Source organism: Lampetra planeri, chromosome 82 (genome assembly GCF_965212315.1).
Source record: "Lampetra planeri chromosome 82, kcLamPlan1.2.h2, whole genome shotgun sequence".
NCBI classification, from domain to species: domain Eukaryota; kingdom Metazoa; phylum Chordata; class Hyperoartia; order Petromyzontiformes; family Petromyzontidae; genus Lampetra; species Lampetra planeri.
The window spans coordinates 2,950,816-2,969,129 of NC_136186.1; the positions used below are offsets into that span (position 1 = coordinate 2,950,816).

At 50.6% G+C, this 18,314-nt stretch overlaps 1 long non-coding RNA gene across 1 annotated transcript; it reads right to left on the minus strand.

Moving 5' to 3' along the window:
* Positions 1-4,639: 4,639 nt before the first annotated feature.
* LOC144738372 (uncharacterized) lies at positions 4,640-15,793 on the minus strand. The gene is made up of 3 exons (XR_013589244.1): positions 15,675-15,793; positions 12,183-12,334; positions 4,640-8,904 (listed from the first exon to the last, which is right to left on the minus strand). It is a non-coding gene; the product is annotated as an uncharacterized LOC144738372 (long non-coding RNA).
* Positions 15,794-18,314: the final 2,521 nt, after the last annotated feature.

Here is an 18,314-nt window from a genome sequence, read left to right on the forward strand (position 1 = left end):
TTTTGCGTAACGTTATTATAAAATACGCTTACAAGCTAAACCATTCAGATGATTATTCAAAGTTTATGACGGAAATTACAACATAACATCCTCGTTTTCTAGAAACATCCTGCTCAACACGAGTGTCCTTAAATATTTTTTTATGAAATAAAGTCAGTACAGTATACATTTGCACCTCTTAGTCCAAATCCAACTGGACATCACCATTTTGATACTTCAGACTGTATGTCGATGTTAAATCCTGTAAACTTGCATCAGTTTAGAGGACATTGTCGGGTGAATATTAGCGAATTAACACGAAGTACGAAATTATGCATGGAGATGTAAATCTTTATTTAAACTGAAGAGTACAATTATGCAGTGAGATATGCATAGGTATTAATTTTTAATTATAATGGCAAGATTAGCTAAGCTATGTTGCTATATATGCGGATTGTTTATGTAAAAAAATTAACAATTGAATGCAAAGTCCATGATAGGCCAAGACGAGAAGAAAGGATTTGTATGCTAGAGGGGAGTTATAAGGGGCTTAAAATCAGACCTTAAGACCATTTCGAGAGGGATTTTAATGAGGATAGACGCGCAACTCCTCGCTCTACAGATTACCCTTTTCCTGCCAGACCCAGCCTGATGAGCACGATTGCGTGGCGACTGGGAGAGTTCGTGGCGATCTCTTCAGACGGGTTACAGGGACATTGATACGCTGTACATCAACAAGTGTCTTTGTTAGTGGATAAACTGGTAATCGCGTGTGTAGTCCGACTTACGAGACGTTACTGAGTCTCGGTTAGACGGTAGTGAGAGTTTGCTCTTTGGCGATTTGAGCCAGACATCCACGCAGCTTAGAGGGTGCCTTTAACTCTCAATAACACCCGCGACTGTTACTCTGCTCTGATGAATCAGTCACATGGAGCAGATGAACTCTACACAGTGCCACGCACACACGGGCGAGAAGCCATTCAATAGCTCGGTGTGTGGGAAGGCATTTGTAGAGAAATCAACTCTTAACAGATACCAGAAAACACACGCGGGCGAGAAGCCATTCAATTGTTGTTTTGGAAAGCATTTGCACGGACATCACATCTTCACTATCACCAGAAAACACACGGGTGAGAAGCCATTCAAATGCTCTTTGTGGGAAGGCATTTTCACTTAAACCTTCACACTCACCAGAAAACACACGGGTGAGAAGCCATTCAATTGCTCTGTGGGAAGGCATTTGCACTGAAACAAAATCTTCACACTCACCAGAAAACACTCGGGTGAAAAGCCATTCAATTGCTCTACGAGGGAGAGGACAAGTTCACGGTCATCACCCCGAAACAAGCATCAGAAGATCTCCAATGATAGGGAAGTGAAATCAAAAGGTGAAATGCAAAGTGCTGCAATGAGTCCTGAAAAAAATTCACTTTTCGAACCGATGCTGGTGGATCCTGAGAGATGGCTGAATGTATTGGATGTAATGAGTCCTGACAATTCTTCTTTTGACCCCATGCAGTTGGATCCTGAGAGATGGCTGGATGTAGTGGATTGGCTGGAGAGTCAAATGTATTGAGTACTGTTGCAGTGTATATTCGTGTATCTTAAATATTTTCCCAGTGATTTCCAGTAACCTCTGCCAGAATGATGTTGTGAATGCTTTTAAGCATTCCTTTTTTGTTCTAGTAATTGGATCATCGGGGCTGTTAAATGGCTGGTGCTCATGGTAGAAGGTGGCATGTGTTGTAATTTTCTCACAAGGTGGTGCTTCGTAGTCCTATTGGATTACTTGTTGATGTGTGTGATGTGCAGTGGTTGTGAGGTGGTTCAATTCCTGATTTTACTCTCGTAGTTTTGTTGAGCTAAAGTTGGAGAAATAACGTGATCACATCTTTGCTCAATATTTTTTCAAAAAATCTTTCATTTTCCTCATTGTTTAATAATAACTACTGCAGATGATCGGTTTCAGGATGTACGTGGATTTCACGTTCGTTCCTGTGTTTGATGGCTTTCACTTCAGGATGAATAGCTTCAATCGATAAGGATGTCAATGGGGAATGATACATCGACCTTAACTTGTTTAATTTTTGAGAATATTTTTTAACTATTAAATTCCTAAAAGTAAAATCATTTGTCTCGTTCTAGATCTGAGTTTTAGCCATATTTGTTTAAATGGGGGTCTCAAGTTTATGGAATTGATGATCTCAACATGCTTACAAAAATATGACGCGTAAAGTTTTACTGCCATGTGATGAATATTTCTCAATAGCAGGTCCTGTTGTGTGGTAAGAGGTAATGACAGGGACCTCAGAATTAGTTCTGTGAATCTTCACGTGCTTCATTCTCTAATGCATTACTCGTCCTTTGAATGCATTTTCTGTTCTCCATAGACCGGGAGTCGTGGCGCCAGTCGACCACGTGTGGGGACATTATGGATGAAGTGGACCCTTTCCCAGGCCAAAGCTACGAGCATCGCTCCCCAAAGGTGGGTATGGGATATATGGGGGTCAAACACCACATTCACTCCACACTAGCACACCATTGCACCAAAACATCACCACACCATCTCTCCACGTCACCTTTCTCATCACACCACCACCAACTCAATAGACCATCATAGAGCCTCATAATGCGTCTATCCCATCACAAGACACTATCTCTCCAGAACATTCCACAATTTCACCTCCATATCACAACACCATCTCCGGACACCATCACTCCATCTCTCCACCATCACGTCCTGCCATATCCCACTCGTGCAAGCACTTCAAGTTGCCATTTATTTTGCCAATGAAGACCGAATTATATCATGCAATCTCATGAATTCCGTCTGAGCTGATTGGAAGTTGCCATTCCAGTTGCCTACTTTGGATGCTGCAGTAAAATTTGTGCAGATTATGGGCTTCCAGATCTTTACAATCGAACGTTGTGGACATTTTTTTGCCCGTAATGATTGTTGCCAACAATGGCCATGAACTCGTCGCAGACTATCACAGCCTTAAGTACATTTATGGAACATGTGAGAATATATGATGTAACATGTATTTTTTATAACATTAGGTGGTGTATATTCACATGTTCTAGCATGTTTGCATGAGTAAATGTTCATGTTTGCATTCGTACATAGATGTGCGAGTATGCATTTTTGTTCATGTACGTGCCCGTCCATGTTTGCGTGCCTGGGAGTATGATTTTGTCCTGCGTGTGCATGTCTGAACGGTCCTGTGCTTTTCTTCGCGTGAACAGAGGAGCATTGGGGAGGTAAAGAACTTCAGCGGGGTGAAGCGTCTCCAGGAGAACAAGCACCTTGCGAAGGAGAAACGCACCATGGAAGAGGACCGCCTCATTGAGATGAAGCGCCTTGCCAGGGTGACGCACATCCCAGAGGAGAAATGCCTTCCAGACAATCTCCTCAAGAACCGCCTCATGGAAAAGCGCGTCATTGAGGAGCAGCGCTCCATGGAGAAGCGCTTCATGGAGGAGAAGCGGCTCCATGAGGTGAAGCGTCTCGAGAAGCATGTGGAGAAGCGTCTCTCCAGAGTGAAGTACCTCGCAGAAGTGAAGCGTCTCCAGGAGGAAAAGCACCTCAAGGAGAAGCGCTTTGCGGAGGAGTGCATAATGGAAGAGAAGCGCCCCATTGAGGTGAAGCACCTCGCCAAGCTGAAGCACCTCACAGAGCAGAAGTGCCTTCGAAACAAGATCCTCAATGACGTGAAACGCGTCATAGAAAAGCGCCTCCTTGAGGAAACGCGCTTCATGGAGGAGAAGCGCCTTCGCGAGGTGAAGCGTCTCAAGAAGAAGCATCTGGAGGTGGAGAAGCGTCTCACCATTGTTAAGTGTGTCGATGAGGAGAAGCGCCTCATAGAAGCTAAGCGGGTCAAGGAAGACAATCGCCTCTTTGAGGTGAAGCGTCTCATAGAGCTGAAGCATCTCGAGAAGAAGCATCTTGAGGCGCCTTTGCAAGGTGAAGCTTGTCGAGGAGAAACGTCTCATGCAGGAGAAGCGCCTCGTTGAGATGAAACGTCAAGAGGAGGAGGAGCACTTGATGGAAGAGAAGCACCTCGTGGAGGAGCAGCGCCTCGCCAAGATCGAGCAACACTGGCTCCAGACCGCTACCACCAGCAACACCACAACCAACGCCACCAACGCCGCCTCCGCCGCCTCCGCCGCCTCCGCCGCCTCCGCCGCCTCCGCCGCCTCCGCCGCCTCCGCCGCCTCCGCCGCCACTCCTGTGCAGGGCCCGATTGCTCCGAGCTTTGGAGAAGAGAGCTTCCAAGAAGAAAAAACAAACTCTGGAGCCGCTGAGCCACGGTAAACTACTCTTGCATGTGTCGTGTGTGTTTATTTTCATTTATTTATTATCATGCTTGCTTACGCAGGATGAGCCTCACTAAGTCTTAAGACTTTTTTTCAGGAGGGTCCTGTCAAGTTTGCTCACAGTTGGTAACAAAGTTGCTGCTGTTTGTGATCCAAATTGAGCGATTTGCTTTGATTGTGTGGGTTCAGTTACAGGGAGAAAGCTGCAGAATCCTCCCAGAACACGGGGCACCACATTCCACACATAACGTGGCCCAACGTGGAAATCAAACCCAGGTCCCTTCTGCTGCTGAGGCACAGGTGCTCCAGCCCTGCCACACTCACAAAATACACAGACACTGCAAACCCCACGTGTACATTGCGCTATACTGTGGACATATTTACTTTCCATAATTGGTTTCTGGGTGAGACCAGATAACGATGCGGCCATATTTCACCATTTAACCCTCCATCCACCGTGATAATTTCGCACACTCTCATGCCTGTTTCCAGGCCAGCTGACAAGTTGCCTTGTAATGCACAGAGACAGCTACCACTGGGAGGGGTGTGCAATTTCAAATGCGTTGAGATGCGAGATTGAGTGGCTCATCGCGCTTAATGCACTCTGAGATGCCTTCGACGTCAAGGGGGAGGCGGCTCTGTCGACCTCAAATCACTGTCGGATATTTGATAGAAATCGTGGATGGGTTGAAGCAGCCAAAGGGTCGCGCACTCATCGCTCACCACTTACAGTTCAGATCTTGCTTACCGCCCTGGCTATTACTGCCGCTGCATTAACCACAAAGATACACACCCATTCCATCACAGTGGACGTTCAGGATCTCCACCGATGTCATTTTAAATGCGTAGGCCATTATGTCCAAGGGATCAATTAGAATACACATAAAAAGAAAACTGTCGCAACAAATGATTCGGCTAAATTGACACAGCAATGCCACCCACTACTGTGAAACTACAACAGTCTGTGAGACACAGCTGAACCTATCTCAAGGATAGCCTTGCCCCATGAGAATGACAGTGCCAATACTAAGCACACTCACTGGCCATGCCAATACTAAGCACACTCACTGGCCATGTTGTTACTGCTGTTTATATTAAGCTTGAATGAATCCGCCACACATTCCACCCAGATGGCGATGTCTGCCGTAGCAGGAAGGTGGAACGATGTCGTGTTTGTCTCTTAACAGATCTGAGCCAAAGCAGCCCTCCTCCTCACTCCTCCAGGCCTTTGAAGCGAAGTCAGAGGTTGTGGAGAAGGAGACGAAAGAAGAGGTGAAGGAAATGGAGGATGAAGTAGAGACGGAGGAAGAGAAGGCAAAGGAGGACGAGATTGTGATGGTGACAATGGAGGAGAGCACGGAGGGAGAGGATAAAGACAATACAGAGATGGAGGATAAGGAGACAACAAAGGATGAACAGATGGTCGTGGTGGAGGAGATGGAGACTACGGACAAAGCGGAAACAATGGTGGTGGAGGAGGAGGAAGAGAAGAGGGTGGAGGAGATGGTGGTGCAGGAGGGTGAGGAGGAGAAGATGGAGGAAGAGACGGTGCGAGTGGAAGAAGAGAATATGGAGAAGACAGAGGTGGCACAGGAAGAGGAGAAGGAGGAGGTATAGGAGATGGCGGTGGAGGATGAAGAAGAGGGGATGGAGGATGAGACAGAGGAGGAGGAGATGGAGGAGGTGCAGGTGGAGATGCACGAAAAGAAGAGGAAGCGAGGGGGCTTCGCTCGCATAGCGAGAGCGTTCACCTCACTCCTCCGCCACATGCTACTTTGTGGAGGCAGGTACACCGCCCAGTAGGGGTGGTGGTCGTGGATCGGTGCCAAACGTGACCGCTATCACCACACTACCCACGGTGCCACTGGGACCACAGCTGGGGAATGAAGCTGAGCAGCAGATGCCAGCACTGCAGCGGAGAATGACTGCTGCCAGGAGACCTCACATCACACACACACACACACACATGGGACTATTCCATTAGCATAGCCGGCTCCACACTGGGCCCCTTCCATGCTGGTTTTCATCCAGGCGGTCCTCATGCGATGACCTTACCATGGTTTCCAGGACATGTAAGGGGCAGCTGACCCAGAATTAGACAGCTGCAGGGGTCTGGTGCAGACAATGAACAAAACCTGCACGTGCCAAGTCTTAAGGCCACCCGGTTAAGAATTAGGATTCATATTTTTGTTGCTGTTGTTACTATAAACTTTGTGAAATCAACACATGAGGACACAACGTAACGTTGCATTGCTTGCGAGTGCTGCCTGGGTTGGTTAAATGTGCCTTGGGACTCGTGTGTGCGGTGTCCCGGCTGTGTGTGTGGCGGGACAAGGATATAGATAGAGACGTTTTGGGAAATGGTTCTTCTTCAGAGCACATATTCAGGTGATTCGCCTTCTTCACGACAAATCCACCCCTCATCTGCCCCACTGATCCACTGCTCCAATGCCTCATTGCTCCATTGCTCCTCTGCTCTATTGCCCCACGTCTCCACTGCGCTCTGCTCCACTGTCCTGCTCCACTGCCAATCTGCTCCACTGCCCCTCTGCTCCACCATCTGCCACAGCAGTTGAAACAAGTGTAAAAATGGGTGTGCCACAATCGAGCGGCAAGTTGCATTTGGTGGATTAAAGAGAAAGGAAATGCAGGACTGTGCCACTGCTCCACAATCCCAATTGCTTTGGAAAAATATTCAAATAATGCTGCTGCTGCTCACTAACCAGGTTGCTGCTTATGTCTTTAGCGTGGGGGGTGTTTAGAGGTGGCCCATGGACCTTGTGGTCATAGCACTGAATTGGCACCACGGAGTACCTGGGATTGAATCCAGGCAGTCACCTGTGATCAAAGCAGATTCTCAAGTCTAGCGAGTCAATGGTCTCAGCCCGGTCATCATTCACTGCACAACATCAACTATCACATGGCTGCAATGTGGTTCTCCATGTACTTAGGATAAATTCCAGCTGTAAGAAGTAAAAACATTGTTGTGAGCAACGTTGCTCTTAAATAAAGAAGAGGTGGGAAAGCCCTGCCCTTTACGATGTGGACCAGACAGCACTTGAAGGGTACTCAGAAGTAGCTACGTGATATTAGTTTCAGTGCCATTCTCGAGCACAAGGCTTGCATCATCAGCACCCATCAACATTGCCAGCCATCTAACACACACCCACCCACACACTCACCATGATACTCACACACCTACACACTCACCATGATACTCACACACCAACTCAATCACCATGATACTAACACACCCACACACTCACCATAATACTCAGTCCCTCCACAAAAACGCGATTATGCGATCGCAAGATTTCACGCAAAATCAGCCAAAGTCCGCATATTTATGCGGGGGGCGCGTTTTTTTCAAATACGCCGCACTTTCGCCGCATAAATTGCAGATTTCCGCGCGCAAAATATGCGGGCTTGCATGATTTCATAATCCCCGCATTTTCGTTGCAAAAAGTCACATATATCTTAGCAGAAAGTTGAAAAATGTTGCGTTTACTTCACACAAGCGCAGCCATTTCCCCTGTTGCCATGGGAACGTTATGAAGTGACGTCACTCATTACGCGACATCATTGAAAAGCTGCAAACCCCGCGATGCCAATGAAACCATGATGAAGCCCGCAAATCTTTCTCATTTGCCAACAAACATAAGCGCAAAAGACCGCGCAAAGCAGTTCCCCAGTGTGTTACATGACAGTGGGGGCAAATTATTTTGCATAGCTACCTCTGTAAAACAGGAAGCACACATTTTATTTTTTAATATTTTATTTATTCATTTTTACAGAAGTTGTAGCATATTCATTTTGTAAAGCTACAGAACTTGTTCGACTCAATGTTTTGTAAGTTTGAGCCATCTGTTTGTTAAGGTCTGAAATAAAACAAGATGAGAACTTAAATATTCCCAGCACATTCTGTGATGTAGTATGCTTGCTTATCATAGGAAGTAATAAGAAATGACTCTTTACATTAAAGTAGTAGCCTAGTGAATAGGGTGTTGGGGGAATCACTTTTTTTCTCTTTTTCATCAAACCGCAGTTTTTGCAAGTTCCCGCAATTTTTGCAAGTTCCCGCAATTTTTGCAAGTTCCCGCAATTTAATCGCATAAAATTGCATAAATATCCCGCATATTCCATCGCATTTTTTAAGAAAACGTGCCGCATAATCAACGATTTTTGCACGCAACAATCACCAAAAAACTCCGCGTTTTTCTGGAGGGACTGAATACTCACACACCCACACACTCACCATGATACACACACCCACACTCACCATGACACTCACACACCCCTACCATCCTACTATCACACAAGCCTACAAACTCACAACAAAAACAACAGCCGTAATAAGCCACTACATGACGGTGATATCATCACAACAACCCAGGTGCCATGGGTTGACTGCTGTGCCAGGCTAGATGCAGGAGGAGGTCACGGGACAGAGACATGTCATGGGTTGACTGCTGTGCCAGGCTAGGTGCAGGAGGAGGTCATGGGACAGATACTGATGCTATGGGTTGACTGCTGTGCGACAATCCCACTTGGGCGACAGCCAAGGCCAAAGGTCGGAGTGCAGCCAGTAAACTCCTGAACCTGCACCACCTAGAGAGAAGGGGACATGGAGACACGGGGAGAGAGAGGAGGGAGACACGGGGAGAGAGAGGATGGAGACACGGGGAGAGAGAGGATGGAGACACGGGGAGAGAGAGGATGGAGACACGGGGAGGGAGAGGAGACCTGAGGCACCTACAAAACTGGCGTCCGGTGTCCCTCCTGAACACCGACTACAAAATATTGACAAAGGCTCTCTCCCTGCGACTGAAAGGGGTGATTGCACAAGTCGTAAACAGGGACCAGTCCTATACCATCCCCGGACGATCCATCCATGACGGCATCTTCCTGGTCAGAGACCTCATCGCGATGTCCCAGAGGTTGGGCATCCCAATCGCGTTTCTGGCCCTTGACCAGGAAAAGGCTTTTGACAGGGTGGACCACAAATACCTGCTGGGAACCCTCAAGACCTTTGGTTTTGGGGATGCCTTTGTCCGAACGATCCACCTACTCTACACCAAGGCGGAGTGCATGATCAAGATCAACGGCGCCCTCACTGCCCCGGTCAAATTCGAGCGAGGAGTGAGACAGGGGTGCCCATTGTCGGGCCAACTTTATGCACTGGCATTAGAGCCTTTCCTGAGTCTCATATGGCGGAGACTCAGCGGCCTGGTGCTAGGGGAACCAAGTGTCAAGTTGGTCCTGACGGCATACGCCGATGACATCCTCCTCATCCTTCGTTCCCTGGATGATGTCGCCCTGCTGCACGAGTGTCAGGAGGTCTTTTCGAAGGCCTCTTCATCTAAAATGAACTGGCAAAAGTGCAGCGGCCTGCTGGTTGGAGCATGGGACATGACCGAGTGTCCGGAGAAGACAAAAACCATCAATTGGAGCACAACATCGCAGCACCACCTGGGGGTGTTCCTGGGACCAGAGGAGGAACCACCGCAAATGAACTGGGTCGAGCTGGAGGAGAAGGTGAAGGAGCGGCTGGGCACCTGGAGTCGCCTGTGCAAGTTCCTCACCTTCAGGACAAAGACGTTGGTGGTGAACCAGCTGGTGACGTCCATGCTGTGGCATCGACTCTTCTCCCTGCACCCCCCCATGAGCCTCGTCAACGCGCTTCAAAAGCGAGTCCTCGACTTCTTCTGGTCGGGCAGAGGACACCGGGTCGCGGCTGGGGTCCTGGCCCTGCCACTGGACGAGGGCGGTCACGGGCTGGTGTGCGTGCGGAGTCAGCTGGCCACCTTCCGACTGCAGGCCGCACAAAAGTTCCTGCATGCCGCCCCTGCACCGGCCTGGAGCGTCACGGCCTCCTTCCTACTCAAACAACTGGGGGGTCTGCAGTGCTCCAAACAACTATTCTATATGGACCTGCAGGGCCTCCCACTGGGACAGCTGCCACCTTCCTACAGGAGCGTCCTGCAGACGTGGAGCTCCCTCGCCGTCAGGAGGCTGAACCAGCCGCGATCGGCCGAGGATCTGGTCTTCGAACCGATCCTCAGGAACCCGCAGACAAACCTGCCATCCACCACCGCCACCCCCGGCATGGAGAGGCGCCTCACCAATGCGCGGCTCACCAGGATGGGAGATCTGGTGGAGCCTGGAACACGGGGCCGGTGGCTCGGACCAGCAGACATGGCCACAAAGAGAGGGCTGCAATCGCTCCGGGTGGCTGCCCGGATCCTGGCCGAAGCCAAGGAAGCCTTCTCAGCAGCAGCGGGGAGAACGCCCCCCATAGGCGTTGGGGATGACGAGGCCCCTCTCGGTCCCCCTCCACCGGAGCTCTCCGTCGTGCCGCTGCAGCGCCAATGCCGACAAGCGAAGGCGGATGACAACCTGTGCTGGCTGGAAGACCTACCAGAGGTGGCCTTCGCAAATGTCAAGAGGAAGGTGCTCTACTCCTACATGGTCTGGTTTCACCAACAGGACACCCTGAGGAACCACAAAGACCATGCCTGGAGGAAAGCCCTGCCCTGCATCTCTCCAGAGAGGCCTCGCTGGAGGCAACTCTACTCCAGCCCGACGTACAACCGCATCGGTGACCTCGGCTGGAGCATCGCCCACGGCACCGTCACCACCAACGCCTCCCTGGCGCGCTTCACCGACACGCCCCCGGAGTGCCGGTTCTGCGGTAAAGTGGAGACGGTGGCGCACCAATACGTGGAGTGCAAGAGCCTGGACTTGTTGTTCAAGGTCCTGAGAAACATCCTCCTAAAGTTCAGCCTCCACTTCTCCCCAACGGTCCTCATCTTTGGATACCGAAAGGGCGACGGATCCCAACATCTTCAGGGGCTGGTCAACATGCTCGTCGGCTATGCCAAGCTCGCCATTTACAGGGCGAGGAAGGTGGCCCTGGAGGGGAAATGTCCGGCCAGCAGCCTGGGCATCTTCCGCGCTCTGGTCGGAGCCAAGGTGTGGCTGGAGTTCCGCCATGCGCGGCTGACCCACGCCGTGCCGGCCTTCAAGGAGCAGTGGGCGATGGAGGCGGCCGTGTGCTCGGTGGCAGATGACGGGGAGCTCTGCATGCTGTTATGAGCTACCCGTCGGAGGCCGTCGGACTGCGAGGGGGGCTACGTACAGAACGAGAGAGTGAGAGAAAGAATGAGCGACAGAACGAGAGAGAGAGCGAGCGAGTGAGAGAGCGAGAGAGTGAGCGAGAGAGCGAGCGAGAGAGAGAGAGAGCGAGCGAGAGAGAGAGCGAGCGAGGGTTACATAAAGCCCCGTTAAAAAAAAAAAATACGAAATGATGAACGAAACAAAGTGCCGAATACACCGAGCATCTTCTTGTTTCCACTGATCGTAAAAAAAAAGAAAGAGGATGGAGACACGGGGAGAGAGAGGAGGGAGACACGGGGAGAGAGAGAGGATGGAGACACGGGGAGAGAGAGGAGGGAGACACGGGGAGAGAGAGGAGGGAGACACGGGGAGAGAGAGGAGGGAGACACGGGGAGAAAGAGGGAGACACGGGGAGAGAGAGGAGGGAGACACGGGGAGAGAGAGGAGGGAGACACGGGGAGAGAGAGGAGGGAGACACGGGGAGAGAGAGGAGGGAGACACGGGGAGAGAGAGGAGGGAGACACGGGGAGAGAGAGGAGGGAGACACGGGGAGAGAGAGGAGGGAGACACGGGGAGAGAGAGGAGGGAGACACGGGGAGAGAGGAGGGAGACACGGGGAGAGAGAGGAGGGAGACACGGGGAGAGAGAGGAGTGAGACACGGGGAGAGAGAGGAGTGAGACAAAGGAGGCACCTGTGGGCCAGGTGCCTCCTTTGTCTCCCCCCCCACCACCGCCACTTCTGATGTGTCAACACCGCGCTTGGTGCTCACCTTCTTCTGGCTGAGTCGACGTAGAGGAGGCCCAGCCAGCAAGCCGCCACGAGCCAACGACGGTGGCCGTGAGAGGGAATCCAAATCAGCCTCTCGCCACCCACAATGCACAGCGCCGCCTCCACTCGCCCCGGCCTCAGCGGAAGTAGCAGCTGGGGGAGGCGAGGGGTGTGAGGGAGGTGAGGGGGGGTGAGGGGGGACATGGGGGGTGGTGCAGGGGGAGTTATGGGGTTGAGGGGTTATTCATAATAAAGGTTAATTTGGGTTAGTCTCCAACACAGAGATGTGCTAAAGTAGAAACTAATTGGCACTTTTTGTTCACGTGACAAACGTTATTAATTGGCTGTGTCGGTGTGGTGACGGGTTTTAAGACACATTTATATTCACACGATCTTACCGCAAAAAAAAAAAAACCTTTATTATGGGATTGGAGAAAGTTAGGGGTTCAAAGGGTTAGGGGGTTGGATTTAGAGGCATAGGGGTTTAGAGGGTGAGGGGATTAGAGGGTGAGGGGTTTAAGGGTTAAGGGGATTAGAGGGTTATAGTATTCGGAGTATAGGGGTTCAGAGGGTTAGGGGTATAGAGGCTTAGGTGTTTATAGGGATAGGGTTTTAGGAATCTATGGGTCTCTGATTAACACTGAACCCTATGGGAGACCCAATGATTAACACTGAACTCTATGGGAGACTCAGTGTTTAACACTGAACCCTATGGGAGCCCCTGTAATTGACACTAAACCCGATGGGAGACCCAGTGATTAACACTGAACTCTATTGGAGCCCCAGTGATTAACACTGAATCCTATGGGAGACCCAGTGATTAATACTCAACCCTATGGGAGATCCAGTGATTAACACTCAACCCGATGGGAGACCCAGTGATTAACACTGAACCCTATGGGAGACCCAGTGAGTAACACTCAACCCTATGGGAGCCCCAGTGATTAACACTGAACCCTATGGGAGCCCCAGTGATTAACATACTCTTAGTACTTTTGGTAAAGTCACGTAGGTAAAAATTTTAATTAAATTTTTTACCTACGTGACTTTACCGAAAGAACTAAGAGTATGAATCCTTGCAGTCACGAAAGCTTCAAATCTAGAAGTGATTAACACTCAACCCTATGGGAGACCAAGTGATTAACATTAACCCTATGGGAGACCCAGTGATTAACACTCAACCCTATGGGAGACCCAGTGATTAACACTCAACCCTATGGGAGCCCCAGTGATTAACATTAACCCTAAGGGAGCCCCAGTGATTAACACTGAACCCTATGGGAGCCTCAGTGATTAACACTGAACCCGATGGGAGCCTCAGTGATTAACACTGAACCCTATGGGAGCCTCAGTGATTAACACTGAACCCGATGGGAGCCTCAGTGATTAACACTGAACCCTATGGGTGCCCCAGTGATTAACACAGAACCCGATGGGAGCCTCAGTGATTAACACTGAACCCGATGGGAGCCTCAGTGATTAACACTGAACCCTATGGGAGACCCAGTGAGCAACACTGAACCCTATGGGAGTCCCAATGATTAACACTGAACTCTAAAACCACCCACTCCCGAGTGTAAGTGGGTGAGTGAGTGTGTGGGTGAGTAGGTGAATGAGTTTCTGATTGAGTGGGTGAGAAAGTGGGCGAGTAGGTGATTTATTCAATGAGTGGATGAGTGGGTGAATGAGTGGTGAGTGAGTAGCTGAGTGAGTTTCTGAGTGGGTTAGTGGGTGAGTGAGTGGAGGTTGAGTGAGCGAGTGAGTCTCCGAGTGAATGGGTGAGTGATTGAATTATATAATGATTGACCGAGTTGCTCAATGAGTGAGTGACTGAAGGAATGATTGGGGAAACGAGTGAATTGGTGAGGGAGTGGGTGAGTAAATAAGAAAGTGAGCGAGAGTGTAGATGAGTGAGTTTTTGAGCGAGTGGGTCAGTGGTTGTAGGAGTTTCTAAGTGAGTGGATGAGTGACTTTCTGAGTGCATGAGTGAGCGAGTAAGTAAGCGTTGGTCAACGAGTGGCTGATTGAGTAAATGAGTAGATAGGTTAGTGAGTGAGTGCGGATGAGTAAAGGAGTTTTTGAGTAGGTGGTTTGGTGGTTGACTGAGTTTCTGAATAGGTTAGTGGGTGAATGAGCTTCTTCGTGTGTCTGTGAGCGAGTGAGTCTGAGAGTGAATGGTTGAGTGAATGGGTGAATGAATGGGTGAGTGAGTCAGTGGGTGAATGCTTGGGTGAGTGAGTTTCTGAGTCAGTCTGTTAGTGAGTGGATGAGTGAGTGGGTGAGCGAGTGGGTGGGCGAGTGGGTGAGCGAGTGGGTGAGCGAGTGGGTGAGAGATTGAATGAGCGAGTGGATGAGCGAGTGGATGAGTGAATGGATGAGTGAGTGGATAAGCAAGTGAGTCCGCGAGTGAGAAAGTTGTTGAATGAGTGGGTGAGCGAGTGGGTGAGTAAATGGTTGAGTGAGTGGAGGAGTGATATTCTGAGTTGGTGGTTGAGGGAGTGGGTTCTTAAGTGAGTGGAGGAGTGGGTGAGTGAGCGGGTGAGTGAGTTTCTGAATGAGTGGCTAATAGACTGGGAGAGTAGGTGAGTGAGTGGGTGGGTGAGAGTCTCCAATTGAGTGGGTGATTGAGTGGGTTGTTGAATAAGTGGTTGAGTGAGTGGATGAGGGGATGGATGAAATTATTGAGTGGATGAGTTAATGGTTGCGAGTGAGTCGGTTGGTGGATGAATGAGTTTCGGAGTGAGTGGATGAGTGAGCGACTGAGTTTGTGAGTGAGTGAGTTGGTCAGTGAGTGGCTGAGCGAGTGGATGAGTAAGTAGGTCAGTGAGTGGGTGCGGATAAGTGAGGTAGTTTTTAAGTAAGTGGGTCGGTGGTTGAGTGAGTTTCTGAATAAGTGGGTGAGAGCTTCTGAGTGAGTCTGTGAGTGATTGAGCCTGTGAGCGAGTGAGTCTATGAGCGAGTCTATCAGAAAGGGAGTCTGTGAGCGAGTAAGTAAGTTGGTCAATCTGTGCGCGCATGGGCAAGTGGGCGAGTGAGTGCACGAGTGAGTGGATTCATTCTTTTGTGAGTCAGTTTCTGAGGTGTGAGTGGGTGAGTTTACGAGTTATTCTGTGAGTGGATGCACGAGTGAGTGAGCAAGTGGGTGGGTAAATGGGTGAGCGAGTTCTTGAGTGAGTTTCTGAGTGAGTGGCTGAGTGAGTAGGTGAGGGATAGTAAGCCTGTGAGTCGTTGAGTGGGTGGGTGCATGAGTGGATGAGTCTGTGTGATTCTATGTGTCTTTGTGTAAGTATATTGTCCGTGTTTCGACAGGTCTTTGTTTGAGTTAATTGGTTTCTGTGCGAGTCAATGGGTCTATGCGAGTCTATGGATCTATGTGCGAGTCTTTGGGTCTCTGTGTGGTGCACATAGCCTGGCATGTGAGTGGGGGGTACCGTACACCTGTGCGTATGTGTAGTGGGGGCACCATAACCCCGTGTGTATGTGGGTGGGGTACCATAACCCTGTACGAGGGGATCTCCCCCCCCCCCCCCGCCGGGGCGGAGGGAGGATCATGAAGGTGGATCCGGAAGCGCTCGGCTTGGGAGACGAACCATCCTCCTCCTGCTTCTTGTTGTTGTGCTGGGGGGGGAGGGGTGTGGAGAGGGTACGAAGGGAGGAGGAAAAGAGAAAACTAAACTATTTCAATTTTTCCAGGTAATGCCCACCGAGCTACACAGCTCTTCTTCGGAAGGGAAAATGCCACAAATGAAAGGTCAACGAAGTGGCCTATCATCACGTCGACATTTATAGAAACCAAACACTCTGAACGTGACCACGGGGAGAGAGGGAGAGAGACACGCAAACTCTAAATATATAGCAGGTGTGAGGGTAGGGATCGAACCCACGATCTCCTGTATAACAGGCGAGGTAGTTACGGGAGAAAGGAGATAGATAGAGAGGCAGGGAAGGTGAGGGAGGTATAGTAGGTGGGGGAGAGTGGGGGGAGACAGGGAGAGGGAGGAAGAGTGGGTAAAGGGAGGGGGGGGGGAAATAAGTCAAGCTCACAGTATTGCTTGCACTCACCATGATACAATCACCATCAAACTCACACTGTCACATACCATCACTGTGTGGGTGTGTGATACTCACACACCCACACACACTCACCCTCATAAACACACCCCTACCATCCAACTCACACGCACACGGCATGATAGTCACACACTCAATCACCATTACTAACACACAAGCACACAAACTCACGACAATGGCCGCCATTCGCCACTACGTGGCGGCAATGTCATCACAACAAACCAGGTGCCATGGGTTGACTGCTGTGCCATACTAGGTGCAGGAGGAGGAGGACACGGGACAGACCCAGGTGACATGGGTATACTGATGTGGCATACGAGGTGCAGGAGAAGGAGGTCATGGGACAGACCCAGGTGCCATGGGTTTACTGCTGTGCCAGGCTAGGTGTAGCAGGAGGTCACGGGACAGATCTGGGTGCCACATGGTGACTGCTTTTCCAGGCTAGGTATAGGAAGAGGTCACGGGACAGATCCTGATACTATGGGTTGACTGCTGTTAGATAATCCCACTCGGGTGACAGCCAAGGTCAAAGGTCAGAGTGCAGCCAGTCAACTCCTGACCCCTGAACCTTCCAGAAAGAAGAGGGGGGATGGAGACACGGGGAGAGAGAGCAGAGGTAGGAGGAGAGTGTGTGGAGGAAGCGAGAGCTCCTATAGAGATGCAGGAGGTAAAGATGGCCCAGAATCAATGACGACTGCAAGGTATGCTAGGAGGCAAGGTCATGTGACCACAGGGGCGGCAGTGCTGGCTAGAGCAATCGTTGTTGGAGCCGCATGGGCAGAGGACACGGAACGCATCCTTCATCCCAGCACCTGCACCAACCACAATCACCACCACAACTAAAACCAAAACAACCATAAAATAACCACAACTATAACCACACCTCCAATTAGCACGGTCGGCTGGGTAGGGTGCCATTGAAGTTCAAAATAATACAACTACCATAACAACCATCATAACCACCTACACCACAACTATGACCACTACAACCACAATCTACACAATTATAACAAATATAACCACAAACACCACAACCACACATATAACCACAACCTACACAACCACAATTATAACCACAACCTAAACCACCACAAGCACCACAACTACCATAACAACCAACCACTTACACCACAACTGTAACCTCCACCACCACTACAACCACCTATACAACCAAAACAAAGCCATGATCATAACCACAACCACCACAACCACCACCACCACAACCACCACCACCACCACAACCACCACCACCACCACCACAACCACCACCATAACCAAACAACAAAAACATTGACGCAGATACTACACAACCACTGCATAAAGGGTCTTTATCCCTCTGTGGGTGAGTGGGTGGCTGAGTGGGTGGGTGAGTGGCTGAGTGGGTGGGTGAGTGACTGAGTGAGTGGCCGAGTGGCTGAGTGTGAAATGGACTCGAACCTGCACCTCTGCATTGCAAGCCCAGTGAGCTCACGCCCCGCATGTGTATCGGGGTAAAGTGCGGGCACGCCCAGCGTGGGAGAGTAGACCAAACACTCCACATCGCGGCCTCTAGTCGAGGCCATTTCTGCCACGACAACAAATCCGCCCCTCCAGAGATACAAACAACTAAATGTAACTCATCCCATCAGCCACAATCTGTCAGTGCCTCTCCTCATCATCAGCAGCAGCAGCAGGGGCCGTGAACTCAGCAGGCGCCTCCTCTGCCCCCCCCACCACCGCCACCGCTGCTGCTGCGTCCACAGCGTGCAAGGTGCTCGCCTTGTTCGGGCTGAGTCGACGTAGAGGAGGCCCAGCCAGCGAGCCGCCGCTTCAGAAGCTCGCGAGCCACCGACGGTGGCCGCGAGCGGGAATCCAAATCGTCCGCTCGCCACCCACAATGCACAGCGCCGCCTCCACTCGCCCCGGCCTCAGCGGAAGTAGCAGCGGGGGGAGGGGCGGGGCGAGGAGGGTGAAGGGGCGGGGCGAAGGGTTGGGCATCGGGGGGAGGGGCTCCGGTGGGGGGGGGAGGAGCACCGGTGGGGGGGAGGAGCTCCGGTGGGGGGGAGGGGCTCCGGTGGGGGGG